The sequence below is a fragment of the Lethenteron reissneri genome, chromosome 69 (assembly GCF_015708825.2).
Source record: "Lethenteron reissneri isolate LAM-NWPU_2019-01 chromosome 69, ASM1570882v1, whole genome shotgun sequence".
Taxonomy (NCBI): Eukaryota; Metazoa; Chordata; class Hyperoartia; order Petromyzontiformes; family Petromyzontidae; genus Lethenteron; species Lethenteron reissneri.
The window spans coordinates 4686853-4710226 of NC_083847.1; the positions used below are offsets into that span (position 1 = coordinate 4686853).

Here is a 23374-nt window from a genome sequence, read left to right on the forward strand (position 1 = left end):
CATAAAAAAAGAACGGATTCTTAAAATTGAGCGGTTTCTAATGGGTACGTCTTTAAATATAAAAAGTTGAATCAAGTCAACAATATTAGTTTTTTGTGTGGAAAAGTACAAATTTATGGAGTAGTTTGTGTCTAATCGTAGATAAAAATTGTAAAAAACCATGGGTTAATTCTTATATTTATTCAAACTTTTGCCTGGCAAAGACGGGCTTTATGAACTAGTATATATATCAATGGTGACATTTTAGGCAGCCAATGGCCCTTCTTCAAAGCACAGGTGAAAACTCATGCTGCGTTTTCTTAATTCCAGCTGAACTTCTGAAGAATGTGAAGATTGAGGGAGCCAGTGAGAGGCCAGAGGAGGTGGAAGATTCCCATGGATTCCTGCCCACTGCAGGCCGGAACTTCATCAAGGTGGAATTGGACGAGGAGGACCTTGGGAAAGGTGAGTTCCATTTTGGCCACACCTTGTTGTGAAAGACCCAAGGCAGAAGATCCTTGGGTTTTGATCTTCCACGAAGCTCATAGTCCGCCCTAAAATGCATCTTCTGCACAAACCATGGCAGATGCGGTTACCTGATGCACCCCTTTTGCGGTTGTCAGGACTTGACCACCTGAATGTGACATTGTAGTTGTTGCTCTGCATCTGCATCAGCCATACGAAAGAAGAAGACAGAAAATTATATGTTTAGTTTTTAACACTAATCATATCTCAGTCATGCTACAGTTCATCATCGATTACCCGGCGCGAGATTATCTAGCTTCCGGCAAAACCACTCCAAAGGCTGTAACCCAGTGTGGCGATCGTCAAACACATGGTTGTTGAAACAAGAGCCTAGTAGTACTACGTACATCACCCCATGCAGAGTCTTTGAGATTAGAGTGGTAAGTACCGTACAGTAAATACGGTAACTTTTTACAGTAGGTAATATTTGAATGCTTATTTATGCCAATTTCACATAGTAAACATTTAAAACACAAAATAATTATATCAACTTATAACGCGCACGGTATTCGCTCACTTGAGGAGAGCGGATGACTCGGAGGCGTGAGGAACCACAGACAAGCGGAAACTCGTCCTCGCGCTGAGCCGGTGCCAACAATTTCCCATGTTCTGAAGTCCCCTACGTAATTAAGGTGTGGTTGGGCAATTAACCCTTTCCCGTTCCGATGACGTACGTGTAAGTGAACGTAATCGGAATGGATTCGGCAGAGAAACTAAATAAATTAACTTTTTTGGTCGAGAGGCTCCCCACAAGGCCAATGCGGGGAGGGGCGTGTGGCACAGTTTTGGTACCCAGCTATCATAGAATGGCAGTGGTCGTGTCGCTACGGTTATCTGCTTTGACCAACGACATGCTTTATAAAAACAACAGCACGACTATTACTATGCCTCTCAGATGTCAGTAGACGCTGTACGGATTGCAGCGACACACTGCCAGGATGTTCATGGAATGGTAAAATCGTCGATGACACGTTTGACGGCTTGAACTTTACCACAGTGATTATTTGATCCACCATTTATGGAGGATTGTCGTGAGCGAGAGAAGCCCGATACTGCCACACTCCTGGTTCCTCAATTATGTTTTTGTTTGCCATGTCCATAGCCGTCCACGATTCAGACGAGTGAGTGCTAGTGTCTAGATTTTTGGCTGCTAGAGTTTATATGTAAGGAACATTACTTGCCAAAAAGAGAACTGGTAATCTTTTGTGTCATCATCAAACGAACAATGCCCACATCCTTTGTACATGCACATTCATCCATCGGTCCTTCCAGCCAGAAAGCTATATTTTCAAAAATATGTACATGGTATTATATTTTTTGAAACACAAATTAAGCACGGGCACGTAAGTTACAAATATTACTGGTAGGAACGAAGTGGACCAGCCTACAATAGATTATATCGTCCGTCCTTCCGATGTCCGATTACGTGTAGCAACATCGTCCCCTACTGAAAACACTTGGCATGACCCTACAAAAACCTTTAGACTCTGTGAGGCTTTCCTGGCTAAACAAGTGTAACATTCCCTTATAATTCCCTCAGATAGCTTTTAATTAAAACATTTAAATTAATGAGGCTTTCCTGGCTAAACATGTGTGTAACCTTCCCTTATAATTCCCTGAGATAGCTTTTAATTAAAACTTTGAAATTAAATAAAAAACTCACAGCGCCCTAAAGCCTACAGCTAGGCCTAAAGCCTAGAACTAGGCCTCAAAGTCTCCCTTCGTATCGTACCCCCGCGTGTGTGAAAGGGAGTTCATGTTTAACAATGTTACATTCCCTGATGTTTTAAAATAGAAACATTTACGTTTAAAGCTTTTACATTAATAATTATAACATTTAAATTATACATTAATAATTAAAACATTTAAATTAAAAATTAACTCACAGCGCCCTAAAGCCTACAGCTAGGCCTAAAGCCTAGAACTAGGCCTCAAAATCTCCCTTCGGATCGTCCAATTAGGTGTAGCAACATCGCCCCCTACTGCAAACACTTGGCAGGACCCTACAAAAACCTTTAGACTCAGTGGGGCTTTCCTGGCTAAACAAGTGTAATAATACATTATGTTTATATTCTTTGGTTATTCGTTCCTACCAGCCCACCCCGCAGGGTCCTGTTTTGTTTCATCAAACCCTATGTGTTTATGAACATTATACTTTTTTTTATGATTGAGAACCAAAGGGGTGCAAGGCTGCACTAAAGGTTAAGAACCACTGTATTATTAGACCTTCCATCTGTCATGAATGAAAGTGCTTATTATTATTATTATTACAGGCCTGGATTTGAATCACTTCAAATTTGAGGGAGGAGCCAATGAGAGACCGGCGGTGACGGGGAGTTCCCGTGGGTGCCCGGCCACTGCAGACCAGAACTTTGTCGAGGTGGAGTTGGATGAGGAGGACGTTGGCGAAGGTGAGGTCGCGGAGAGAGAGAGGAAAGAAAAAAAAATGCTTTCTCGTTTGGTTTAACGCGTTAAGTAGGCTTTCGCCACAAACAGGAGGAGGATTTCTCCACAGTTCTGGCGAATCGCCTGACGAGGCTGGTTGTTGTTGTCGTAATTACCGGCGAAAACGTCGCGGTACTCAAATGTGTAAATGTTGCTGTGTGTTTTGCTCTCCAACACACAACCGATTAGTGCTAAAGTATTAACTAATTGGCACATTTTGTTTACTTGACGAACCTTATTAATTGGCTGTGTCGAGTGGTGGTGGGTTTAATGACACGTTTATATTTATACAATCTAACCTAAAAGAACTATTATAGTTTTCTTGTTTTATGTACGTATGTATGTTGAACTTCTTTCGGACCATACATAGCCAACCGTACTAATCGGAGGTGCAGGGGGGGGAAGGACAACATACTAAGTACAAAAATGATTTTTAAAAAATGAGTTTGCCAATCTAGATGATTTAAAAGTACATAGCTTCTAATGGCCTACTAATATCGGAAGGAAGAGCTGTTCCAGACGGCTGCAGAAGCGCATCTGAAAGCGCACGATGCGGTGACCATCTTTGTTCGATGGCCAGCCAAAAGCCGCTGCGAGGATGGTAGGAGTTCACATGATGATTTATGCTCTTAATCACCCACATTATCCCGGTCACGCTACAGTAAATGAGATGGACACCTGATGTCACCTCGGTGGCGAGATGTTAACTATTTGGCCTGGTATACAGGAGGTCGTGGGTTCGATCTTGACCCTGATGCCTGTTGTATATTTGGAGTTTCTGCGTCTCTTTCATCGTGGATTTTTGTCTGGGTCCTATGGTTTTCCCCTCCACATTTTGCAGCATGCGTTTAAAGTATTTGGGTTCCTATAAATATCCATGTGATAAACCACTTCTACTATCCTAATCTGTTGTCATATTCCTTTCCTAAAGTAATATTATCGTGTGCTGATTAATGTTAAGTCCAGTTTTACCTTTTCTGGGCTCGTTAAGTTTTTTCCGTGTTAATTAATTGTTAAATGGAGGATATATTTGTAAAAAAATATATAGTTTACATTTTTTTTGTTTGCGCTGCACAAGCTCACCTCCACCCAACTCCCCCTTTATTTTGCTCCTGCATTATCGTGCCTCTTGCGCAGCTCTTTCCCCCGCCCACTCACTTTGAAACCCTTATAAGCAGCTACATTTGGAGGCTTACTCCCGCTTGTGTTTCGATCGAAACGTCGTGGGTTTTTTTCTTTTATTATTTTCTATCTATTTTATATTTTTTATATTTACGTGACTTTACCGAAAGAACCAATAAATAGATAGTTTAAATATCGTGTTCTTAATTTGTTGTCGACGTAACCCAAGGTCACCTTTGCAAAAAGAGGCTATGATATTTCGTGACACGTCCCAACGGGTCTACTTCATCTCTCGTCACTAATATAACTCGCTTGTTAGCCCGTCCTAGGACAGAAGCTGTAATATTAAAGATGTAAATGAACGTTTTATTGTGTGATTGTAAATTTTATTAGGAAATGTAAGATGTAAAGAATTTTTTCTTAACTTATTAAATTCAATTATGTACTTCAGAAGATTTCTCGGTATACAATATTTAGCCGCTCAACCTTCTACTGCGCTAGTCTAAAAATCCAGGCACACATGAATAATGTGGGGGGGGGGGCATGTGGAGTGACGTCACGCACGGGACACACACACAGCCTTTTTTGACTCGTTATATTGATTGCTGCTTTGATTTCTTTATTAGCTTTACTTTCCATAAAGAAAGGTCAAAATTAAAGCTAATTTGCGTAAACAAATTATCGTTTCCGCTCCACCTTCTTCATGCGGAGTGACGTCACCCGTTCATGATTACACTGGTCAACAAAAAAAAAAATCTGGCCTGGACTTTTGCAGCGGTTTTAGACTAATTTCAGGGTGCTGAAACCAAATCTGATCTCAGATTTGCTCTATCACATCTCATTTTTATGCTATCGGCATACCCCATTTTCATTGATTTTACCCGAAATTAACTCTGTCACTTATGATTGCAAGTTGTTGCGAGTCAGTGACTGCTTTAGTGTTAAAATATGGTACTGTATTTTTAGGATAGTGTGTTTATAATATCATTTTATGTAGATATCCACATTTATTTAATATTTTTCTTCTGCAGGGCGTGATCTAACAATGGCTACAACATCCGAAAGAAGGAAATGCAGTAATGACCCAGATATCTTCTGCTACATCTGTGGCAGCTTCACTTTGCAGGATCAAAGGCGCAACATCAATACCTTTGTCAAGAAGGTTTATCTTGCCTACTTTAAAGTACGACTTGGAGACCAAGACAAAAATTGGGCTCCTCACAAAGTGTGTAAAACCTGTGTTGAAACTTTGCGATCATGGTCTAAAGGCAAGAATGCTAAGCTGGAGTTTGGTGTGCCAATGGTTTGGAGAGAACCTACAAACCATTTGGATAACTGCTACTTCTGCCTTGTCAATGTAAAAGGTTTCAATAAGAAAAACAAACAACACTTACAATACCCAGATATCCCATCTGCCAGACGACCAGTTGAGCACTGTGAGGAAATACCTGTGCCTGTATTTACTGAGCTACCAGAGATTGATGTTGAATCCCTCAGTTTACCTGCTTCTACAGATGATGATGGTCCGATCGAATATACGCCATCTGATGCAGATTGTGAAAAAATTTCTCTGTTTAGTCAGCCTGAATTGAATGATCTTGTAAGAGATTTGCATTTGCCAAAGCAGTCTGCTGAATTGTTGGCTTCCAGGCTGCAAGAGAAAGGACTACTCAGACCTGGCACTAGTGTCTCCTTTTAGCGTAACAGAGAAGCAGCACTGCGAAAGTACTTCCATTCAGATGGTCAACTTGTTTATTGTAATGATGTTGAAGAGCTTCTTCTCAATATGGGACTGCCCGCATATGATTAAAGTGAATAGAGACTTTTTATCGACAGTAGTAAAAGGAGTTTGAAATGTGTGTTACTTCACAACATAAATATATATGGTTCAATCCCAGTAGGACACTCTGTAAAAATGAATGAAGAGTATGCCAACATCAAGATTGTCTGGATAGATTGGAATACCATGTTCATGGATGGCTAATTTGTGTTGATTTGAAAATGGTTAATTTTCTACTGGGTCAGCAAGGAGGTCACACCAAATACCATTATTTCCTGTGCTACTGGGACAGTAGGGCTACATTAGAACACTGGGTTAAAAGGAACTGGCCACCAATAATCAGTTTGACGCCTGGTGACAAGAACATCAAGAATGAGCCTCTGGTTGATAGGAATAAAATTGTATTTCCCCCACTGCACATAAAACTTGGGTTAATGAAGCAATTCGTCAAATCTCTTGATCACACTGGAGACTGCTTCAGCTGTATATGTTCAACCTTTTCAAGTCTCAGTGCCGAGAAGAAAAGGGCAGGAATATTTGATGGCCCTCAAATAAGAACACTAATCAGGGATCCACACTTTGTTACAACAATGACTTCGGCAGAGGCTAGAGCTTGGAATGCATTCTCTGATGTGGTGCGGAATTTCCTTGGGAACAGGAAAGCGGACAACTATCGAGAGATTGTGGAGGAGCTGCTCTTGAGTTTCCAAGCACTTGGATGTAGAATGAGCATCAAGGTTCACTACTTACATAGTCACTTGGCCCAGTTTCCAGAGAACATGAGTCACGTGAGCGAAGAGCAAGGTGAACGCTTTCATCAAGACATTAAAGTTATGGAAGAACGTTACCAAGGCCGATGGGACTCAAACACGATGGCAGATTACTGTTGGTCCTTGATGAGAGACATTCCACAAGCTGTACATCGGAGATCGTCAAAGAAGAGGTCGTTTATGCAGATGTAACATCACTATTGTGAATGACCTTTTTGTACATATTTTTCTTATCTTCACAATTCAATTCTTACATGGTAATATGCATTCACTCACATTGATATGCAGTCACTCTCACAACTTTGTACTACGGCTCATTAAATCTTCTTGGGTCTTTCGGTAAAGTCACGTAGAAGGAAAATAATAAAAATAAAAAAATAATAATAATTCTCACGACGTTTCGGCCACAACGCAAGCAGCCGTCTTCAGGTGGAGAACAGGTCTGTCAAGTAGACAAGAGTCTGAATGGCACGCCCCAGGCTTGGAGCAACTATTTATGCTGGGATGGAGGGGCGAAGAGCGCTTTGACAAAATAATTTGCATATCAAGAGGAATTGAGCATATTTATGGAAAATGCAGATATGCGATTAGCACTACTTGTGAAATGCGTAGGAGGTTTGGCGAGGGGTTTAAAGTCATTATGCAGGATTAACAGTATCAAAGGGAGGGAGTAAGGTTAGAATTAATGAAGGGAAGGAATGTTAATAATATGGTGCCGCAGCAACTAATATGCTTTTAGACTATACATTGTAATATTACACTATGTATTATTCTACCCACCCAACTGTATACCAAACTGCTGTATATTCACTATACAATTACGATACTATATATTACCTTATACATTGTATTAAACATTACACTTTAATACTATTTATTATTATACAATATGCTATACACTATACCATTGACCGTCGCGTGAAAGGTACTAAGAGGAAGCAACGAAATATGTCAATGGGAGAGTGGTGATAGGAAGCTTGCAGCGGAGCAAAGAATCCATTCCCTGCGGAGAATACAAGATATATAGTCAATGTCAGTGAGTGGACTGCGGTCTGAAAGTCACCGTAAACGTGAACACAATCAGTTAAGATCCGAAATGGTTTATTACGTTCTTCCAATGTTTGTTTTATTATATATTGTATCGTATCTTATTCTTGTATGGATGTCTGTTTAGCTATTCGTATATGAGCATACATTTGCTGTTTTTATTGAAAATGCAATATTTGATATCTCAAAAACCTGATGTCATAGACAAAAACTGATGCCAGCTTTGGAATCGGCACCCCAAAATTACCTTAAAACCGTTGGAATACCTTATGCCAGAAAAAGTGTGTGACCAGGGTTATTAATGACGGGGTAGGGTCCCACCTGTGCATGATTATTAATGAGGGGGGCTGATCGACGTGGAGTGACGTTACGCGTGTTACACACGGACATTCTTGGCTCATTATATTAGTGATGGGCCAAGAATGTCTGTGTGGTGCGACTGTGGTCACTTAGATACAGACCGTACACAACGTATAACGACACAATGCCCCCAATCCACAAATACGAAGGAGACATCATCACAGCGATGATGATTCGCTACTCCGCTTCTGCGGTTGTCTGGGCTTGACCACCTGAATGTGACGTTCTGATTGTTGCTCTGCATCTACATCAGCCATACGAAAGAAGAAGACAGAAAATTATATCGTTAGTTTTTAACACTAATCATATCTCAGTCATGCTGCAGTTGATCATCGATTACCCGGCGCGAGATTATCCAGCTTCCAATATTTTATGGCAGTCCTGGGCCGATCCAGCAAAACCGCTCCAAAGGCTGTAACCCAGTCTGGCGATCGTCAAACACATGGTTGTTGAAACAAGAGCCTAGTAGTAGTACGTACATCACCCCATGCAGAGTCTTAGAGATCAGAGTGGTAAGTACAGTACAGTAAATACTGTAACTTTTTACAGTAGGATATTTGTATGCTTATTTATGCCAATTTCACAAAGTAAACATTTAAAACAATAATATCAACTTATAACGCGCACGGAGGCTCGAGGAACCACAGACAAGCGGAAACGCGTCCTCACGCTGAGCCGGTGCCAACAATTTCCCAAGCTCTAGTCCCCTACGTAATTAAGGTGTGGTTGGGCAATTAACCCCTTCCCGTTGCGATGACGTACGTGTAAGTGAACATAATCGGAATGGATTCGGCTTAAAAGCTAAATGAAATTAACATTTTAGGGTCCGGAGGCTCCCCACAAGGCCAATGCGGGGATGGGCGTGTGGGACAGTTTTGGTGCCCAGCTATCTTAGAATGGCAGCGATCGTGTCGCTACGGTTCTTTGCGGTGAGCAATGACGTCCTTTAGAAAACCAACAGCACGACTACTACTACGTCTCTCAGATGTCAGTAAACGCTGTATGGATTGCAGTGACACACTGCCGAGATGTTCATGGAATGGTGAACTCGTCGATGACACGTTTGACGGCTTGAACTTTACCACCGTGATTATTTGATCTACCATTTATGGAGGATTGTCGTGAGCAAGAGAAGTCCGATACTTCCACACTCCTGGTTCCTCAATTATGTTTTTGTTTGCCATGTCCGTTGTCGTCCACGATTCGGACGAGTGAGTGCTAGTGTCTTGATTTTTGGCTGCTGGAGCTTATATGTAAGGAACGTAACTTGCCAAAAACGGAACTGGTAATCTTTTGTGTCATCAAACGAACAATGCCCACATCCTTTGGACATGCACATCCATCCATTCGTCCCTCTAGCCAGCCAGACAGCAATATTTTAAAAAAATATGCACATGGTATTATATGTATCAATGTTAATGTGGCAGTTTAGATTTAATGACTTAAAATAATAACTTTTAGTTGAGTGGAATTGAAAGCCGAAGATGCATAGAGCAAAATTTAAGTAAACGTCAATAATTCAAAAGTGTATTTTATATATCCATAACCTGCCTATGCAACACTTGTTTTTCACATCTGTAGTGAACGACTTCCGACACACGTCTAGTAGAAGGCTTCTTATTAAGAGCACACAGGGCGATACACTTGGTAACGTGGCTACACCTAGGCTGTCCAAACACGCAGCCCATCTCCGTCCTGCATTACGCTGGTGGGTTGACAAGCGTAGCGGTGGCGACGGAGCTGGTCTTGCAGAAGGACAGCCACGTGGTCGAAGACGAACAGATGACGACGGCAGCAACGCAACCAGGACACAGACCCCACACTAACAGCTCCTTATATCTGCCTGGGTGGCCAAGCTCTTTCTGGCCATGCCCCCTTTCTAGAACCTTCTAGACCCTTCGGGATGGTTGCCGGAGCTTCTCGACTGACTCTGCCCTTGACCTTTACCCCAGATACGTCCCTTCATAATAAGGCATTATGTAATGCAGCTTTAACCGTAATTACCCTTACAGGCCGGCAGGGGTCACCGTGTCATTACACATCTAATAGACCAGTGGTTGTTTTTTTTTACATCTAATAGACCAGTGGTTACTAACCTGAGGCGCAAGCACCCTCTGGGGGTGCAAGATGCCCTTTGAGGGCTGTGAGACATGGCCATGTTTTTTTATAAGGCAAATCGTCGAAACACAAATTAAGCACGGTCACTTAAGTAACATCAAACCCTTTGTGTTTATTCACATTACACATTTTTTTAACGATTGAGAACCAAAAGGGTGCAAGGCTGCAGTAAAGGTTAAGATTCCAAAGAACACAGGATGAGATGTTACTATCCTTTGTGCAAGCACTTCCAAGAGTTCATGAACAGTGAGCCTGGTGAAATTTGGGGAGCGCATCATCAGTAGTGAACCTTTGGGTCCTAGGGTGTTTCGGCCTTTCATACTATACACCCTCCCCAAAGGCGGCCAGCGACAGGGTGATCAATCCTACGCTTGCGTCCTATTCCCAATTAGTCATAGGAGTTGCCTTGTTGTTGATAGAAGGTCTATTATTAGACCTTCCATCTGTCATGAATGATGGTGCTTATTATTGTCATTACAGGCCTGGATTTTGATCACTTCAAATTTGAGGGAGGAGCCAATGAGAGACCTGCGTTGACGGGGGGTTCCCGTGGGTGCCCGGCCACTGCAGACCAGAACTTTGTCGAGGTGGAGTTGGATGAGGAGGACGTTGGCGAAGGTGAGGTCGCGGAGATAGGAAAGAAAAAAAATGCTTTCTCGTTTGGTTTAACGCGTTAAGTAGGCTTTCGCCACAAACAGGAGGAGGATTTCTCCACAGTTCTGGCGAATTGCCTGACGAGGCTGGTTGTTGTTGTCGTAATTACCGGCGAAAACGTCGCGGTACTTAAATGTGTAAATGTTGCTGTGGGTTTTGTTCGCCAACACAACCAGTTAGTGGTTAAGTAGTAACTAATTGGCACACGTGATGATTTATGCTCCTAATCACCCACATTATTTCGGTCACGCTACAATAAATGAGATGGACACCTGATGTTACCTCGGTGGCGAGATGTTAACTACCTCGCCTGGTATACAGGAGGTCGTGGGTTCGATCCTGACCCTGATGCCTGTTGTATATTTAGAGTTTGTGCTTCTCTATCGCCAGTGGTTAGGTGCATTTTTCTCTGGGTCCTACGGTTTTCCCCACCACATTTTGCAGCACGCGTTTTAAGTATTTAAAATCAATTTCCATGTGATAAGCCACTTCTACTATCCAAATCTGTTGTCAAATTCTTTTCCTAAAGTAGTATTTTTCTATACTGATTATTGTTATGTCCAGTTTTACCTTTTTTAGGCTCGTTAAGTTTGTTCCGTATTAATTTATTGTTAAATGGAGGATATAGTTGCAAAAAAAATAGTTTAAATATTAACTTCAAGCTTTTGTGACGAGAGGAATTCATATTCGTTGGGTCTTTCAGTAAAGTCACGTAGATAGGTTCAAATAAAATAACAAACTGTTATCAAGGTTTAAAATGGGCGTAGCCCAAGTGTTAGCAGCATGGGCGGGACAGCTAATGTTAATGAGATGGGCAGCGACGGCGCTGGTGGTGGGTTTCCACCAATTAAAAGGCTGCCAGGTAAAAATTAGCATGTTAATGTAAGATCGGGGAGCGGCCTCCAAGGCGAGCGCGCTGAGGTGGCTATGTAAATGTGAGAGAAGAGCATGTTAATGTAAGATCGCAGAGCCGCCGCCACATCAAGGTCAGCGCGCAGAGGTGGCTGTGTTGGTGTGAGAAATTTAACCTGTTAATGCTAAATCAGAGAGTCGAAAATAACAACTAACATCGGAAGGTGGCAGGATGGGAACATCACAGCCAATTATGACTTAAGGTGGTTGATAACGTCCTTCCAATGATTGCTAGGTTTGTACCCATCTTCTAGGTTGAAATTGTGTCTATATATGGATGGCTTCATGAACAAATCTTTGTTGATAGTCAGTGGGTTTGCAAAGTACCTTCATCTTCGAGAAATCTATTTCGTGTGAGCCCACCGCATTAACACAATGATCATCCACAGCCAAGGTATTGGTCCAACCGAGTTTTAGATCTGCCTTACATTCACGAACACGTCACGTCTGCTAATGCTAACTGATCTTGTTCAGGGCAGGCTTAACCCTGATCTCAGAGAGAATAACATTCCTTATTCCCTGATCTCAGAGAGAATAAGATTCCTTATTCTTTCTGTATTGCGATCGAAACATCGTAGTTTTTGTTATTTTCCTTGAACTTCTACGTGACTTTACCGAAAGACCCAAGGAATAGTTTAAATATTGTGTTCAAAATTTTTTCTCGATGTAACCCAGGGTTACCCTTGCAAAAAGAGGCGATGATATTTCGTGACGCGTCCCAACAGGTCTACTTCATCGTCTCATTAATGAAATAAGATGCGAGGTAAAGATGAGCTATCGATAAGAGAGCTTCTACACACCACTTAACTGTTTCTCTCTCTCTCACGGGCCGACTTTTCGCGTTCCGTTTTTGTTTACGTGCGCGACAGGCGAAGCAACCCCAGCGGACCTGCTGTGCACCGAGTGCGGGGACGATGACGGCGTCGGCAGACCGATCCGAACGAAGGTGAATGAAGCGAAGGGCGTCGGCGGCCAGACCCCGCGAGGCTGTGCGCAGTGCGGCAAGATTCTTGGCGGCCTCGAGTCTCACGCGAAGCCGCATGTGTGCGTCGAGTGCGGGAAGAGGTTCTCAAAGCGGTCGAATTTAGAGATACACTCGAGAAGACACACTGGCGAGAAACTGCACGTGTGCCCCGAGTGCGGCAAGAGCTTCACACAGCATTCCCACCTGGTGATGCATTCGCGAACGCACACCGGCGAGAAGCCGCACGTGTGCAACGAGTGCGGGAAGGGCTTTTCGCAGCGCTCCACCTTGAACATGCATTGTAGAACGCACACCGGCGAGAAGCCGCACATTTGCGTAGAGTGTGGAAAGGGGTTCACGACTCGTACCGATTTGAAAAAGCATTCTAGGACGCACACCGGCGAGAAGCCAAACGTCTGCAAGGAGTGCGGTAAGTGCTTTGCGCAGCTCTCCATTTTAAAGACCCATTATAGAATACACACGGGCGAGAAGCCGTACGTGTGCAAGGAGTGCGGTAAGGGCTTCGCACAGCTCTTCAATTTGAAGATGCATTCCAGGACGCACACCGGTGAGAAGCCGTACATGTGCAAGGAGTGCGGGAACACTTTTTCGAAGCGTTCCCATATGGAGACGCACTCCAGAACTCACACTGGCGAGAAGCCGTACGTGTGCGTGGAGTGCGGGAAGAGGTTCACGCAGCGCTACAATTTGGAGATGCACTCCAGAACGCACACAGGCGAGAAGCCGCTCGTGTGCAAGGAGTGCGGTAAGGGTTTCGCCACGCATACCGACTTGAATAAGCACTGTAGAATACACACTGGCGAGAAGCCGCACGTCTGCGGGGAGTGCGGTAAGGGATTCACAAGGCACACCGATTTAAATAAGCATCGTAGAATACACACGGGCGAGAAGCCGCACGTGTGCATGGAGTGTGGCATGGGATTTTCACGGCGTTTTCATTTGGAGAGACACTCACAGACGCACACGGGCGAGAAGCCGTACGTTTGCAAGGAGTGCGGGAAGAGTTTCACGCAGCGCTACAATTTGGAGATGCACTCCAGAACGCACACCGGCGAGAAGCCGCACGTGTGCAAGGAGTGCGGCAAGGAGTTTTCAACGCACACCGATTTAAATAAGCATTCTAGAACCCACACTGGCATAAAGCCACACGTGTGCATCGAGTGTGGCAAGGGATTTACAACACTTACTTATTTAAACAAGCATGCTAGGACACACTGGTGATGAGTCGCTCATAATAGAGTTGTTTTTTTTGGTAGATCGCTTAAATATAAATGTGTCGTTAAACTCGCCACCAGCCGAAAGTCAATTAGTAAGGTTTGTCACGTAAACAAAACGTGGCCAATTCGTTTCTAGTTCAGCACACTGGTGTGTTGCAAAGTAAACCCACTATAACATGTATAATTCGAGTACCGTGATGTTTCGCCAGTAATTACAACCAGCATCATCAGGGAAAGACATTTAACATTTCCCTTACACGATGGATAAAAGCACATTTTCAGTTTGGGTCTTTTGAGTGCTTAGAATAAAAATGAAGAAAGGAGCCCTTCCGAATGTGTCTTAGTATCCAAATTGTGGCCAACAATCATTGTGGAAAGAAAGCCCATGCTATGTTTGAAGTTAGTCAGTATGCCCCACGGACTCTTTAAGTTTGCAAAGCGGCCAGCAATCCAGGGTTGGCTTTCCCACATGGTTGAAAACCGTTTCCTTTTCAGGAACACTTACTCAGAGCTCTCCTCCACATGCTTTAAACAACCTCTGGAAAATTAGAAAATCCAAATTGGCACCCAACGATTTATCCGTGAATCAAACCAAAACGAAGCCTTTCTGAAGAAGGAGACCGTTGCTCCCGATGTGGTGCTCGTGACAAAAATTCCAGCCTGGTAGGTGGCGGGGCCCGTTGAGCGTTTTAAAGTAGGATCCCGAGTGGGTGGGAATGTGTCCATGGCTCGATCCTTCCGACGGAAGAGATCCACTGCGGCCTCTCACATATCAGATTTGAGAGGGCTTGTGTTCATCCTCTTGGTTCTTTCGGTAAAGTCACGTAGAAGGGAAGTAATAAAATAATAAAAATAAAACATAATAAAACAATTCTCACGACGTTTCGGCCACAACGCAAGCAGCCGTCCTCAGGTGAAAACCAGGTCCGTCGAGGCGACAGAGTCTGAATGAAACAGCACACGAGCTTGGAGCATATATATAAGCTGGGCGCATTGACAAAGGAATTTGTATATCAAAAGGAATTTAGCATATTTATGGGAAATGCAGGAATGTGATTAGTACTGCATATGCATGTGCATTATGCAGGATTAACAGCATCAAAGGGAGCTGCAGTTACTGCTGCTGCAGCAGTTGCTGCTGCTGCTGCAGTTGCTGCTGCAGTTGCTGCTGCTGCTGCAGCAGCAGTAACTGCAGCTCCCTTTGATGTTGTTAATCCTGCATAATGCACATGCATATGCAGTACTAATCACATTCCTGCATTTCCCATAAATATGCTAAATTCCTTTTGATATACAAATTCCTTTGTCAATGCGCCCAGCTTATATATATGCTCCAAGCTCGTGTGCTGTTTCATTCAGACTCTGTCGCCTCGACGGACCTGGTTTTCACCTGAGGACGGCTGCTTGCGTTGTGGCCGAAACGTCGTGAGAATTGTTTTATTATGTTTTATTTTTATTATTTTATTACTTCCCTTCTACGTGACTTTACCGAAAGAACCAAGAGGATGAATCCCTGCAGTCACGAAAGCTTTAAATCGAAAAAAAGGGCTTGTGTTGTCGTACGTGATGGCAAGACAATCTTTGGAGCTTTTTGGAAGCGACGAGAGAGTGTAAAGTGTTTGCTGTTCAAAGGCGGTGATGGCTCCATGTCCACAAATGTTTCTGGAACCTGTCTAACACGCAGTAGTAGTAGTAGGCTTTCGCAACCAATATTATCCATAAGAGTGTTTTTTTGGGTCAGATTGCGTAAATATAAATGTGTCGTTAAATCCGCCAACACCACCCGACAACCAATTAGGAAGGTTTGTCACGTTAACAAGTTCAGCACTAACTGGTTGTGGGTTGCAGAGTAAACGCACAACATTTACAATTTGAGTACCTTGATGTTACAACCAGCCTCATCAGGCAACAGCCAGAGTTGTGGAGAAATCCTTCTGGTTCGGTCTTAAATAGATGGAGGGATAAATGTTATGTCATCACTTGTGAGCCAATCAGGGCAGGTTAATGTATCAGATACATTGTGATGGATATATATTATTGGTTTGCTTATTCACAATTTATCAACATACATAATATATGTACATAATGCATCTTCTTGGTTCTTTCGGTAAAGTCACGTAGAATGGAAATAATAAAATAATAAAAATAAAACATAATAAAATAATTCTCACGACGTTTCGGCCACAACGCAAGCAGCCGTCCTCAGGTGAAGACCAGGTCTGTCTCCCCGACAGACCTGGTCTTCACCTGAGGACGGCTCCCCGACAGACCTGGTCTCCCCGACAGACCTGGTCTTCACCTGAGGACGGCTGCTTGCGTTGTGGCCGAAACGTCGTGAGAATTATTTTATTATGTTTTATTTTTATTATTTTATTATTTCCATTCTACGTGACTTTACCGAAAGAACCAAGAAGATGAATCCCTGCAGTCATGAAACCTTTAAATCGATACATAATGCATGTTTTTCGCATGCCTGCCAGGCTGACCTTTTGCCCTTGAAGGGGGAAGCACTTTGATCCTCTGACCTTGTTTTGACCTTTCCTTTAGTTGTCTTCCTAAAACCACCAAGTTGAGTTCATCTGGATAGTATCGTGGATAATGGTTTTGGGTGCAATTTTCATTGGCATTCAGGAAATCCTGGTACAGATTTTTTTTACCTAGACCTTCCAGTTTGTGTAGTGACTTATCCTTACTATCCTGACTATTACTAAGTCTGGGAAATTTTCTAAGAAATCAATTTTCCTAATCTTTTATTGGTCTGAGATAGGTTTTTGACTTGGCTTGTAAAGTTTTTTTTTAGCTGCGTTGAGTCACCCTTTGTGATTTGTGAAGTTTATGGTGATGTTTATGTGCACCATCCTCTTAGCAATTCTCGTGGGAAGTCACTAGAGACTATTGAAGGATTCATGCTAAAATATATTTTTCTTATGATTAATGCAGCTTTAGCACGAATAAGAGCATCTTCGGTAAAGTCTAGTATATTCAGGGATTCTCTCTTGGCGTGCTTTTTCATTCCCTTGAAAATGAGGATTTTCACTGCCATAATTTCTTTCCTGAACCTCTTGGAGAGCATTCCAGCAGTCTGATCTTGTTTACGAGTTTCGTGAAGCCCAAGTCTCGGAGGCGAGCCACGTACAGATATCTTAAAGAGGAGAATTCCAGATTTCACACATTTTATCAATGTAGCTGGTGAGCTGTCATCAAATTTTCATCGATTCTTGACGGGCCTTTTGTTTAACTTTCTATTGAGCCTTCGATTCCAGTTTCTCAATTTTAACAGGCATTTCAAAAACATAATTTGATCTCTTCCGGCATTCGAGGTTGAAGCTGAGGGTGTTGTAGTTCTGTGACCGTGCCTCTCATTTTTTTGGTTGGCATCCAATGCAGATAAATCATTGGAGGTCGCCTTCACTTTTTCCTTGTTCACAGTAGATGCACTCTTGAATTATGAATACACCGATGCTTGCTGGCACCCTTCTCTCGCGAGGCTGATCTCTTACTTTGGTTTCAGGAGTTTAGAGAATGATTGCATTCTTCTTTTTTAACGCCACGATTTTGTGACAGGATGCACGATGAGTGGCATAATTGCCTGTGCTATCCCCCGACCCCCCCCCAAAAAAGCTTAAATGGTTGGCCCAGAGGTGTGCTACGTTTGTCGTCTATTAAACTCGACAGTATTTATTAGTGTTACATGCAAATGGTACAATATTTATTATTATTTATTAGTTTAACAATGCTTAGATTTTTTGTTGCATTTTATAACACCGATCGTACGTGCATTTAAATGGAGTGCATTGTTTTGTTCCGGCTGAGGAACCCTTCGACTTACGGACTTGAGAACCATTCAGTTCTGAGGAACGGAACCCTTTGGGAAGCCGACGACTTAAAGCAAACCGTTCCATCTGGCGGATTTGAGCTATTGCAGTTTTTGCGCCAAATTTATTTAGGGTACCGTTTACCGATCGCCCATCCCTATGGCTTGACCATTCACGGTCGACCGCGACATTCTTCCAACACAGCGTCGCAACCGCACTGCTCGCGGTGACGCTGCTGCTGCCACGGAAGAACAAATGCGGCGCCATCTTGCCTCCGTCTTGTCTCCCGTACGTCTCATTGCGGTTCCCAGGCCACGTGGAGTTGTTCCCAGCCTCTAGCGAGGATGAGGCAGCGAGGTTCAGCCTCACGATACGAAACATGTACGGTAAAACCCAGCTCAGAAAATTTTTCGGGGTGGTGGTACATCAAAATCAGTTCTCGTGATGTCGAAGCAGTCAGAAAGACGAATGTTTATGAGCGACTTAACACGAAGCTTCACAGTCTGTTGCCGTATAGCAGCACCCAGCCTGATGACGATTGGCTACTTATTTTTACAAGTGCCCTAGACGGATTAGACTCCTCATGCCCTAGACTTGGTCGGGATGGTTTCTCAATTCATTTCCAGAATCATTTATTGGTGGATTGTGGCATCAAAAGATTGACTCTTGTTGTCACCACACATTCTAATGGGGAAGCAGCTGCTGAATCTCAGGCAAATCTTGATGGAGAGTCTGCAGCTCACTCAAGGGCAACAGCGACATTGTCCGTTTGGGCCTCATTGTTACCTCATGGGTCTACAGCAGCAGCTCAGTCAGCGGCAACAGTAACAGCGACGGCACAGCAATTTTAATCTGGTGGAGCGTCGGCGCTGGCTACAGCATCTGCACGTGCTTCATCGTCAGTTGGAGAGTCAGCGGTTCGATTGTCTGCAACGACAACTGCGTCTACGTGTCCTTCATCGTCAACTGGAGGCTCAGTGGCACTCCGTGCTCATCGCGTTTGTCAGCCGCGACTAACGAAAGCGGAGAGCAAGGCCAAGGCCTTTGGCAGGATCATGGAGCGATACGGACTAGAAAAGGTCAAATACATCTGAGACAAATGGGTCAGTCAAGACAAATCGACACGAACCTGAGATTGAGATCATGTCTCTGTTCAAAGTTGGATCCAGCAGAGTTCAGTGGCTACGAACTTTTGATCCCGAGAAGAGTCGGGAGCAACAAAAGCCTTCTCATGTGTTCAACGAGGTCAGGGTTGAGTTTTTCAAGAAGCAGTGTGATCAGTGGAACCTGGAAGATGGATTTCCTTGTCTCCATAGGCGAGCCGGGTAGTATTTCACTGATGAAGGATTGACATGGCTCAAGGTCTACAAAGACTGAGGCCGCATGGAAGGCATTGCCCCAAGATCAGAAGCAGTCCATTAGCAAAATGGCGTCTTGTACATTAATCCAGTACGTTAACTTCTAGTATCCTGCGGTTGACCCGATAAATGCAGGATGTCTGTGATTTGTGCATACGATTAAAGTGGATTCTCAACGACCCATCCGCAAGTGAGGCTTCCAAGGGTGCAGTCCAGACCAGGCTCGACATGCATATTGGCGCTGCCAGACATCGTCAAGCAGTATCGACATTCACAAAGGCCTATCTCGAAGGGTTTTTTGACAAGCACAGGGACGATCGACTCAATACTGTCTGATTACATTAATGACGATGTTGACGAAGCCGATTGAGAACCATATGAGCCATTGTCAGTTCTCCTTCTCGCCAAGGACTTTGGCCAAGCAATTGCCATTCCAAGTCTTGGCTATCGTTGACCAGGATCGGACTGCTTCACTTCGAATTTCACGTTGCACCTGGACGTGATGGCGGATATCTCTCAGAACGAGTACAATGTCTTCCTGTACAATGAGCGATGTCAGGGCCAGAACGTCGACGCGCTGTGCTCGCTGCGAATGGCTTTTCGCATTGAGCAGCGTAATCGTCATATCGAGGAAGGCAGGACTCCTCCCTGATACGTTCGTCGCCAATCAGGACAATGATGTCACACAGAACAAGAACAACGGCACGATCAAGTTGGACTGTTACCTCTCAATGGCATTCTACAAGCACGTCATGATTGTCTACATGATCCCGGGCCACAGCCACATGATTGTGGACTGTGTTGTTTCCTGGGTGAAGCAATGCTGATGGCCCAGAACTTGTACCATCCTGATAACATTATCTCACGCATGAACATGGTCAGGGGCGTCAATTCCAAGTTCGTTGATCATCGCAGGCCTGTCTTCGCCATTTGGAAGTCTTTTCTCGACAAGTTAATCGACAATCTGCTGGCTGGTTTTACTGACAATTACGTGTTGAAGTTGTATGATGGCAAGGTCCAGATGCAGCACTTGATCTCGACGCATATCGAGGAAACTGTCGATCACTCTTTTGCCAGAATTCATCCAGATCTTTTGGGTAATGAATGTGGAGCTGTTTGGTAGTGATGTTGTAACTGTGGGTTTCAATCCAAGAGACATTCTCCTACCGCATGCGCCAGCGATTACAATGCTATTTAAAAGTTGAGAAGGGCTCTTGCAAGCAGCAATCCCGATGGCAGCCAGCCCGTTGTTGATTGTCCACTTTCGGACGCTGGTCTTGTCACCGAGGTAGATGGAGAACCTGTGGTTGCTCGTTAAGGTCTTGCTCACTCTTGAGAGTCTTGTTTTTAATAGTTTCAGTAGCATGGATAGACTTCACACTCCGAGACCCACCAGGAAATAGTCAAATAAAACTTTACTTTTTTAGCACAATTTTTGCAAAGAATGCTATACAAAGTTCTTTACAGGACAAAATAAAAGCGAATGACACAATGTAAACAACAATAAGAATGATATATAAAAAAGTACGTAACAAAGTAAAAGTATCATAAGCATAATAAACACAATAAGAGCACCCTAAATCTTGACTTAAAGCTTTCGTGACTGCAGGAATTCATATTCTTTGGGTCTTTCGGTAAAGCCACGTAGATAGAACAAATAATAATTTCACGTTTTGATCGTAACAAAAATAATCGTCATCAGGTGAAAAATATAGCGGGAAGAGCTGTTGAGAATATATGCTGGCAGCGTGGCTAAGGCAGAGAGTTATAAAGGTTTGAGATGGGTGTAGCCCAAGGGTCAGTGGGCGGGGTTAGAGATGAAATTTGCATGTGAATGTAAGATCGGAGAAATCTGGACAAACTAAGCTGTGGGGGTGGCCATTGTATTGTGAGAGATTAGCATGTCAATGTAAGAAATTTGCTGTAAATGTAAGCTCGGAGAGAGCGCTGAAAGAGCCATCGCCACATGGAGGTGGAAAAGGAAGGCAAGCCGCCTTGCAGAACACCCTCGTCTTGGCAAAATAAATTGTGTGTGCCCACAGCGTTAAAACAATGATCAGCCATGGCTGAGGTATTGGTCCTACCGTGTTTCAGATCTGCCTTATGTTCACGAACCCAGTTCGAGACATGTCGCTTAGTTTCCCCAATGTAACTGCTGCTGCAGACACAGCTTAGTTTGTAGACACCGGGGTATTGCATGTCAGGGATCACATCCTTCACAGATGGGATCAAATCACGAATTTAAATACTGTGAGTCATACCTGGATCTTGTGTTTGCTCACGATTTTGGAAATATTTTTGGTGACCCCTGCTACGTATATGGCAAGGTGATGGTTTTGATTGGGCCCTCAGATGGTTCTCTTTCCCAACGGTTGGGGTGATAGCTTTACGGATTGTGTAGTCTGAATATTTATTCTTCTTGAGGGCTTGGTGTACATGCTTCAGTTCACCCTAATTAAAAGCCTGACATTTTTCATTTGGGCTTCGAAGTTCAAATCCGGATCTAAAACACACACCTACGTTTTTAACCTGGTGTTTGGCGTTTTGTGCCAGGTGAGCTTAAATTTGTGAGTAGGTTTTCTCTGGGTTTTTGTTGCAATAACCAGTGCCTCTGTTTTGTCTTTGTTCAGCTGCAGAAAATTACTCGACATCCACATGTTAATATCCTCAATACACAATAAGGTTATCGATTGGGCTGACGTCATGAGGTGATACAGAAATGTACAGTTGTGTATCATCAGCATAGCTTTGAACTTTTATCCCATGCCTCCTGAAAACATTGCCCAGTGGCAGCATATAAAGACTGAATAAAACGGCCCAGATTAGAGCCTTGTGAAACACCACATGCGGTATCTTTGAGTAGCGAAGATCACCAACGGAAACAAAATCATCTCGACCAGTCAGATAGGTCCTCAACCAAATTAACTTCTGTACCGGAGAGGCACAACCCACTTGTGCAGTCTGTCAATGAGAATGGTTTGGTCAACTGTATCAAACGCTGCACTCAGGTCTAAGTATACAGGGGCAGAAAGCGTTTTATCATCAGTGTTCATTCTTAGATCATTAACAATTGTAACTAGAGCCGTCTCAGTGCTATGTAGGGCACGAACACCAAACTGGAAATTTTCAAACATACAGTTGGCATTTAGGTAAGCATTTAACTGTTTAAAAAACAGTTTCTCAAGAATTTTAATGAATAAAAAGAATAAAAACGGGCCTGAAATTGTCACGCATCAGGGGATCCAGGTTACTTTTTTGAGAGGTTTCACCATGTCGGTTTTAAGTGATGTTGAAAATATGCCTGTAAGCAGGGAATGATTCACAATAGTTAGCACTGGCTCTGCCACAATTAAAAACGTTTAAAAAAGGAGGTAGGAATAGAATCAAGTGAGCAGGTAGAAGGCTTAAGCTGCATAACTTATTTCCTGAGCATCTCTGAGTTTCTTGGAGAAAAGGAGCTGATAGTGGTTTCATGTAGAGGGAGGGGGCACTGGGGAATGAATTCACACATGTAATGTATAATTTGGTTTATACCCACTGGTGTTTGTATGCTGAATTCTCTTAAAATTTTGATGTGAAAATAAGGTCAGAGTGGCTTTTAGGGACTGGATTAATGAGGCTGTCAATAGTTGAGAAAAACACTCGATTTCTTCTGATTATCATCAAATAATTTATAAATATTAATCAATCCGGCATTTCTAAGTGCATTATTAAATGTAGTGAGATGCTCCCTTAGAATGTCATCGTGGACATGTAATTTAGTCTTTCTCCATTTCTGTTCAGTCTATCTACAGTTTCTCTTAAGGTTAAGGATATCATTTCTCTATCGAGGTTTGTTTTTGGCTATAATCATATTTAGTTTGGCTGGTGATGTGGCATCAATGACCGCCTTAAATTTGGTATTGATGTTACTAACTAAATCATCATAGAAAGGTAGAATAGGTGGGGGTGTATCATTAATACATTTAATGAAATTTTCAGCTACTTCAGAAGACAATATTTCTTAACGACATGCACAATATTACACCATGTCGTGGACACCAATGCAGAGAAAAATACGAGTAATGGTCTGAAAGAGCCACATCAGCAATGGAGGATACTTCAATTATAAGACCCCGAGTAATAACTACAGAGTATGGCCATGATTGTGAATCGGCCCACTAACATGTTGAATAAAATCCATGGATCTCAAAAGCTTCATGAACTCCTGGGCTTTGGAGTTGGCCACATTGTCTACTTGCAGATTGAAATCACCTACGATGATAATGTTATCATAGTTTGTACTCG

General features: G+C 43.1%; 1 protein-coding gene across 1 annotated transcript in view; it reads right to left on the reverse strand.

The window, feature by feature from the left end:
• Positions 1–538: 538 nt before the first annotated feature.
• The window catches only part of LOC133360739 (oocyte zinc finger protein XlCOF6-like), a 134818-nt gene continuing 111982 nt past the window's right edge, over positions 539–23374 (reverse strand). The window contains exon 8 of the mRNA XM_061579567.1: positions 539–645. The gene's annotated coding sequence lies outside the window, so the exon portion shown is untranslated. The remainder of the gene's footprint in view (positions 646–23374) is intronic.